Source organism: Eulemur rufifrons, chromosome 30 (genome assembly GCF_041146395.1).
Source record: "Eulemur rufifrons isolate Redbay chromosome 30, OSU_ERuf_1, whole genome shotgun sequence".
NCBI lineage: Eukaryota > Metazoa > Chordata > Mammalia > Primates > Lemuridae > Eulemur > Eulemur rufifrons.
In genome coordinates this window covers 98,391,114-98,398,792 of record NC_091012.1, presented here as the reverse complement: position 1 = coordinate 98,398,792, position 7,679 = coordinate 98,391,114, and positions in this window count along the sequence as shown.

Below are 7,679 nucleotides of genomic sequence, written 5' to 3'. Positions count from 1 at the left end.
TGTTGTCCCAGCTACTCGGGAGGCTGAGGCAGGACGATCACTTGAGGCCAGGAGCTTGAGGTTGCTGTGAGCGAGGCTGACACCACGGCACTCTAGCCTGGGTGACAGAGCGAGACTCTGTCACGAAAAAAAAAAAAACACACCTCATTCCAAGCAGCTAAATTACTCTCCTGTGAAGGTTCTCAAATCCCAAACATAAAGCGTTTGCTCCTCCCGCCTGTCCCCTGCCAAGGGGACATGAAGGCACACCAGATCCTACATCAAAAGCCACCACAAAGGATCCTAAGCAAGAAAACCCAGAAGCGCAGAGCACAGGGCCACTGTGCAGGCTGGCCTGAAATAGAGGCACCGGGAGAGCCAGGGGTGGCCAGAGGAGGGCCCAGGTGAGACCTGCCCTGGGGACAGCCACAGGGCACAGGGTGCGGGGGAGGCAGGGGCCGAGGGACAGCAGTGGCGTCAGCTGCCTGAAGAGACACCACCAAACACGCCCAGCCTCAGCACAATCCTGCATTTGCTGGTTCCCCACTGGAGCATAACCGGGGCCAGGAGGCCCCCTGACATCTGGCTGACCCCTGACATTCTTCCCCTCTGCCTGTCACTCCCCTGTCCACTGGGAAAGCTCAGCCGGAGCTGCCCTCACTGCCAAGGGTCCGAGGGCCTCGTCCCGGCCCCTTCTGAGAAGGGCCCACATCTGTCCTCCTACCTGTGCTGTCCCCCGCCTTCTGGAAGCCGAGCACCTGGCAGATGCTCTCAACCCACTTTCTCATGTCCTCCCGTGTCTCAGCCACCAGGTAAAAGGTGCGCTTCCTGGTCCTGACGCCAAACACGAAACGCCCCCGCAACTCCTTCTTGTCGAGGGCCAGGGTGACACCGGCATCCACCTGCTCGCAGGAGCTGAGGTCGATGACCTGCAGGGGCGTCTTGGCGTGTTCGTGCTTGTAGTATTCCAGAACATCCGGGTCCCCGCTCATCTTGCCCCTCCGCAGGACGAACCAGCGATTCTTCCAGGCCTAAACCCCACCGGGAAGGAGTGAGCAGAGGGAACGATTCACCAGTTAGTGCAAAGCTCTTAACGGGTCCTCGGATGTCACCAAGGGAAGGGTACGGGCTTGGCCCTTGCACCTGGCCTCAGCCTCCCTTTCAGGTTTCCCCGGAGTTGCCGAAGCGGAGGATAAACTGAGGCATGTCACCATGGCAACAGGCATCATCTCTGCACAGTAGCGTGCGGTGTTTCCATGCTTAAGGTCAGGAGGGAACTGAGGCATGTCACCATGGCAACAGGTGTCATCTCTACCTGGTAGGGTGCGACGTTTGCATGCTTTAGCTCAGGAGGGCTGTGATTTCTGATTGAGTCATTCACCTGGTTGGATGCGATCTCAGATGTGTGACAGGGGTCACCTCCGCCTGCCCAGCCCTACCTCAGGGTCTCTGTCACACAAACGAACCCAGTCCCCCTTGGAGACAGCCTTGAAGCACCTTTAATGCCAAGGATTTGGTCCTTATCACGGAGACCTGCATTCTGACTCCCACAACCTTGCGCGTCTCACCTTTTATTTTGTGTTTTTTTGAGACAGAGTCTCGCTCTGTCGTCCAGGCTAGAGTGCCGTGGCGTCAGCCTCGCTCACAGCAACCTCAGACTCCTGGGCTCAAGCGATCCTCCTGCCTCAGCCTCCCGAGTAGCTGGGACTACAAGCGTGCGCCACCACGCCCGGATCATTTTCTATATATATATTTTTAGCTGTCCAGCTAATTTCTTTCTATTTTTAGTAGAGACGGGGTCTCGCTCTTGCTCAGGCTGGTCTCCAACTCCTGACCTCGAGCGATCCTCCCGCCTCGGCCTCCCAGGGTGCTGGGATGACAGGCGTGAGCCACCACGCCCAGCCCGCCTCTCACCTTTCGTCTCTGTCCTCATTTCCCTCCTCATCCACCTCTGCTTCTGTGATCCATGATTCTCATCACTCCCTTGCTTCTTTCTCCCTTCCTCCCTCTTTTGTGTCCTCATCAAGTCATTTTTGTTGTTGCTGTTGGTTTTTGTTTCTGCCCACACTGCTGTGTCACATGGCGGAGCATCAGGGCCTGCAGTGCACCCGTCAGTGGAGCAATGCACATGGTACCCACCAGACAACTTCCCATCACCTCCCACACCCGTCTACATTGTCCATCTCCACACTCTCCTTCCATGAGGACGCGCTATGTAGCTGCCACTTCTAAGTGAGAACATGTGGTATTTGTGTCTGATTTGTTGCAGTTAAGATAATGGCCTCCAGTTCTATCCATGTTTCTGCAAAAACCGTGCAGTCGACCGGGCGCGGTGGCTCATGCCTATAATTCCAGCACTCTAGGAGGCCGAGGCGGGAGGATCCTTTGAGCTCAGGAGCTCGAGACCAGCCTGAGCAAGAGCAAGACCCCATCTCAACTAAAGAAATAGAAAGAAATTAGCTGGACAACTAAAAATATGTCGAAAAAATTAGCCGGGCATGGTGGCACATGCCTGTAGTCCCAGCTACTTGGGAGGCTGAGGCAGGAGGATGGCTTGAGCCCAGGAGTTGGAGGTTGCTGTGAGCTAGGCTGATGCCACGGCACTCTAGCCCAGGCAACAGAGTGAGACTATGTCTAAAAAAACAAAACAAAACAAAACAAAACTCGAAGTCACTCTTTTTTATGGCTGACTAGCAATCCATGGTCTATACACACCACATGCGCTTTAGCCAATCCTCCATGGATGGACACCTAGGTTCACTCCACATCTTTGCTACTGTAAATAGTGCTGTGGTCAACATGAGTACAAGTTTCTTTTTTATACGTTGATTTCCTTTCCTTTCACAAGATACCCAGAAGTGGGACTGCAGGATCCAATGGTAGTTCTATTTGTAGTCCTTTGACAAACCCCCATAGTGTTTTCCAGAGAGGTTTCACTAATTTCCATTCCCAGCAAGAGTGTATATGAGTTCTCTTTTCTCTGCATCCTTGCTAACCTCTATTTTTTTGTGTTTTTAGTAATAGCCATTCTGATTGGTGTAAGATGATATCGCATTGTGATTTTAATTTGCCTTTCCCTGATGATTAGTGATGCTGAACATTTTCATATGGTTCTTGGCCATTTGTCTGTCTTCTTTGGAAATATGTCTATTCATGTCCTCAGCTCGCTTTTTAATGGGGCTGTTGGTGACGGTGGTGGTGGTGTTGTCATGGAGTTTCTTAGACATTCTGGATACCAGTCCCCTGCTGGATGGATGTATTGTTTTCAAATATTTTCTCCGTTCCTGCAGGTTATGTGTTCACTCTGTTGACCATTTCTTTCGCTGCTGAGCACCAAATTGATATGCTGATCTGGCAAGGTCTGTGAGAGATCTGAAGGCACTTTCTAGAAGACGCACCACTAAAGACCTGATTGAAAGCAAGTTCCTCCTGACTCAGTTAAAACCCTTGGCTGGCCGGGCGCAGTGGCTCACGCCTGTTATCCTAGCACTCTGGGAGGCCGACGCGGGAGGATCACTCGAGGTCAGGAGTTCGAGACCAGCCTGAGCAAGAGCGAGACCCCGTCTCTACTAAAAACGATAAACAAAGTAGCTGGACAACTAAAAACATATATAGAAAAGAGCAGCCGGGCGTGGTGGTGCATGCCTGTGGTCCCAGCTACTCGGGAGGCTGAGGCAGGAGGATCGCTTGAGCCCAGGAGTCGGAGGTTGCTGTGAGCAAGGCTGACGCCACAGCACTCTAGCCCAGGCTACAGAGCGAGACTGTCTCAAAAAACAAAACAAAGCAAAACAAAACAAAACCACCCTTGGCTGTCCTCTTGCCTTGGCGTCCTACATCATACATGTAAACTGCAAATAACAGGGAAAAAAGAAAGGTGAGGCTTCCCTTTAGGAAAGAATTTACCACCCAGCTGACTAACAGAACAGGCACTGGTTCGGCTGACAATATGAGAAAAGGGCTTTCTTACAGAAATTTCTGGTACAATGCAATGAGAAGATGAGAAATTGTTTTCTAGCTCTAGACCGGAACTCAGGAGACCTGGCTTCTAAATCTAACATTCCTACTCACTCGTTCTGACATTTTGAGTATAAAGAAACTGGGTTTTGACTGCATGGACTCAAGCTGAATTTGGGGAAGACGGATATGTTAACAATATTGAGGCTCTCCACCCACCAACCTGGCACATTTATCAATTTATTTAGGTCTTCTTTAATTTCTCTCGGCAACGTTTGGTAGTTTTCAAGGCACAGATATTACATGTTGCTTTACTTTCCAATACTTTATGTTTTCATGCTATTGTAATTAACAATATTTCATTTTATTTTCTAATTATGCACCCGCATTTCTATGCACTGGCAACAAAGTTTGTATATTGACCTTTACTCCTGTGATCTTGCTAAATTCACTTAGTTGTAATATGAAATTTTAGGGGTAGATTTCTTCGAAGTTCCTCCGTACACAATCATGTCTTAGGAGAATAAAGACAATTTTATTTCTTCATTTGGAATCTGTATGCCTCTTTCTTTCTTTCTTTCTTTTGTTTTTTTGAGACAGAGTCTCGCTCTGCCGCCCGGGCTAGAGTGCCGTGGCGTCAGCCTAGCTCACAGCAACCTCCAACTCCTGGGCTCAAGCGATCCTCCTGCCTAAGCCTACCGAGTAGCTGGGACTACAGGCATGCGCCACCATGCCCGGCTAATTTATTTTTAATACATATTTTTAGCTGTCCATATGATTTCTTTCTATTTTTTTAGTAGAGACGGGGTCTCCCTCTTGCTCAGGCTGGTCTCGAACTCCTGAGCTCAAACGATCTGCCCGCCTCGGCCTCCCAGAGTGCTGGGATGACAGGCGGGAGCCACCGGGCCCAGCCCTGTATGCCTTTTTCTTTCTGTTTACTACCTTGTTACATGGACTAGAGCCTCCAGTCCAACATCCCATAAAAGCGGTCAGCACAGACATCCTTGATTTACTCTTGACCTTGGGGGCAAAACATTCAGTATTTTACAAGTTAAAATTACATTAGCCGTAGGCTTTTCAGTGATATAGGTAATTTCCTAATCCTTTTTTGAAATTTTGCCAAATACTTTCTTGCATCCATTGAGATGAGCAAGTGAGTTTTCTCCTTTCTTCTCTCAACTGGATGAATCACACCGTTCTAAGTGTTCATCCATCTTCGCATTCCTTGTATTATATAAACACTTGGGGACAACGATGTGGCAGAGCCGGACTTCAAACCCCGGCAGCCTGATTTCCCAGGCTTGCTCTTCTGCCAATGTTGCTGGACATGAATGGTCTGGGTGGGAGGAGGTGAGAGGAACAGTGGTGAAGGTGGCCGCACACAGATGGGACTTCGGTGGACAATGGCATAATACAACACCCAAATCTACAGGCAGATGTCTGGGAGCTTCTGATCCCTCAGCTTCAGTCTTCATCCTCCCGACACTCTTTGTATCACCTGTAATTTACCTGAAATACCCTCCACGCACGCTGTGAACCTACACAGTCGTCCTTCCTGGAGGCGCACGAGATAGTTCTTCTGCTTCCTCGCTGTAGGCAGACGGAAGTGGATATTCGCTAGGTAGAAGGCACAGTGCTAAGGCTTTTATTGGAGTTACTTCGCATCTTTGGAACAACCTAACAGCACGGGGTAATGTTGTCCTCATGTCTCGGGGGGGAAATGGAGGCACGGAGGCAAGGATACAGCGGTGCCAGACTCCTGGATTCTCTAACCAGTGGAATTATCTGGAATCTGACAAGATCGGTATTTTTGCCTTCATGCAAATTTCCCCTGGATAGAGAATCCTCCCCATCAGCACATTCCCTCGGCGACCCCTGCCCCTCTGCCGCCACCCCCCCCCCACGCCCATACTCACAAAGCGCCTCAACTTCCTCTCGGGGGGCGACTTCCTCAGCCAGCCGGTGCGCACCAGGTGGCCGTCGGAGCTCATGCTGCCGCAGGCCCGGCCACCCCGGGGGCGCACAAGAGGGCACGGGTCGCCGGGTGAGCCCGGGGTGCGGCGCCGCTCCCGGGGCAGGGCAGGGGCCCAGCAGGCGGGGACCGGGCAGGGAAGGGCGCGTGCCAGGACGGGAGGCGGTGAGAGTCGGCGACAGTGAGGATGGACGCGGATAAGGACACGCCAGGGCGCCGGCGCAAATGGGGACGTGCGGGCATGAGGGCGGGCGAGGAGGGACACGGGGAGGAGGGGGCGGGGCGCAGACCCGGATGGGGCGTGGGCGGGAGCCCCCGAGGGCGGAGGTTGGGCCCGGACGGGAGCCGAGGAGGGGGCCACCTAGGGCGCAGACGCGGGGCGGGACGGGGGCCGACGAGGGCATGGACGGGGGCCGGGATGGGACAGGAGGTGATGAGGGCCAGGCCGGGTGCTGAGGAGGGCGCAGACGCGGGGCAGGACGGGGGCCAGAAGGGAGGCCACAAGGGCACAGGCAAGGATCGGGACGGGAGGTGACGAGGGCGCGGATGGCGGCCGGGCCGGGAGGCGACGAAGGTGCTGGCGAGGGTGCGGACAGGAGCCGGGCAGCCAGGACAAGGGTGCAGATGGGCGCTGGCGAGGGTGAGGGTGGTGACGCGCATCATGGCCGGGGACAGACCGACCGTGGAGGAGTCCTACACCTACAGCTCCGGCCCCTGGTAGGAGGCTTCGTAGAAGCAAACATGGCATCCCCGACCACCCCCAACCCTTTTACCTGTCGTCTCAAATAGTAGGCAGGGACGGGGCGCGGGGAAGGGAAATTTAGTGTTAGGATTAACGGTTTGAGTTTAGGGGTTAGAGATAAAGATCAGGGTTGGGGATTAGGAGTTAGTGACAGGGATTCTGGTTGGGGATTAGGGGTTAGGTTTAAAGTAGGCTTAGGGTAGGGCTTCAGGGTTCAGGCCAGAGCATTGGAATTCAGGGTTGGGGTTAAGGTAAGCATTTGAATTAGGGTAAAGTGTAGGCATAGGGATAAGGGTAGGGGTCATTGTTGGGGTTGGGGGGTGAGGGTAAGGGATTTAGGGTTAGAGTTGGTTTTGGTAGTTGGCAAGGTTAGCATTGGGGTTAGAGTTTAGGGATTATATATGGAAATAAAATAGGAATTACAAATAAAAAATACATTAATACTGAGTTTTACATGATATAGTTACGTTTATTGGTGTTGGTTATTTCTTTCTATGGAAAGAAATTACTATCTGGTAGTAATTTCTATTACTTTCAAGTGTCCTCATTTCTCCCTGAAAGACTCCCTTTTAGTATGTCTTGTAGGGCAAGTACACTAGCTATAAATTCTCTCAGGTCTTGTTTATCCGGGAATGTCTTGATGACTCTTTCATTTTTAGAGCTTTGCCAGATAATGACTTCTATTCCACGGGCAGGGACTGAGAATGAGCGTTTTCTCAGCTGCTGTATCCATCCTGATTGTGCTTAGGGGAACTGAGGAAATGACTAACAGGTAGACTGGTGGATCATTTGGCTCTAGTACTCATCAGAACTGGGTCAGAACTCCATTTGTGGCCATGCGCGGTGGCTCACGCCTGTCATCCCAGCACTCTGGGAGGCTGAGGCGGGAGGATCGCTCGAGGTCAGGAGTTGGAGACCAGCCTGAGCAAGAGCGAGACCCGGTCTCTCCTAAAAATAGAAAGAAAATTATATGGACAGCTAAAAATATATAAAGAAAAAATTAGCCAGGCATGGTGGCGCATGCTTGTAGTC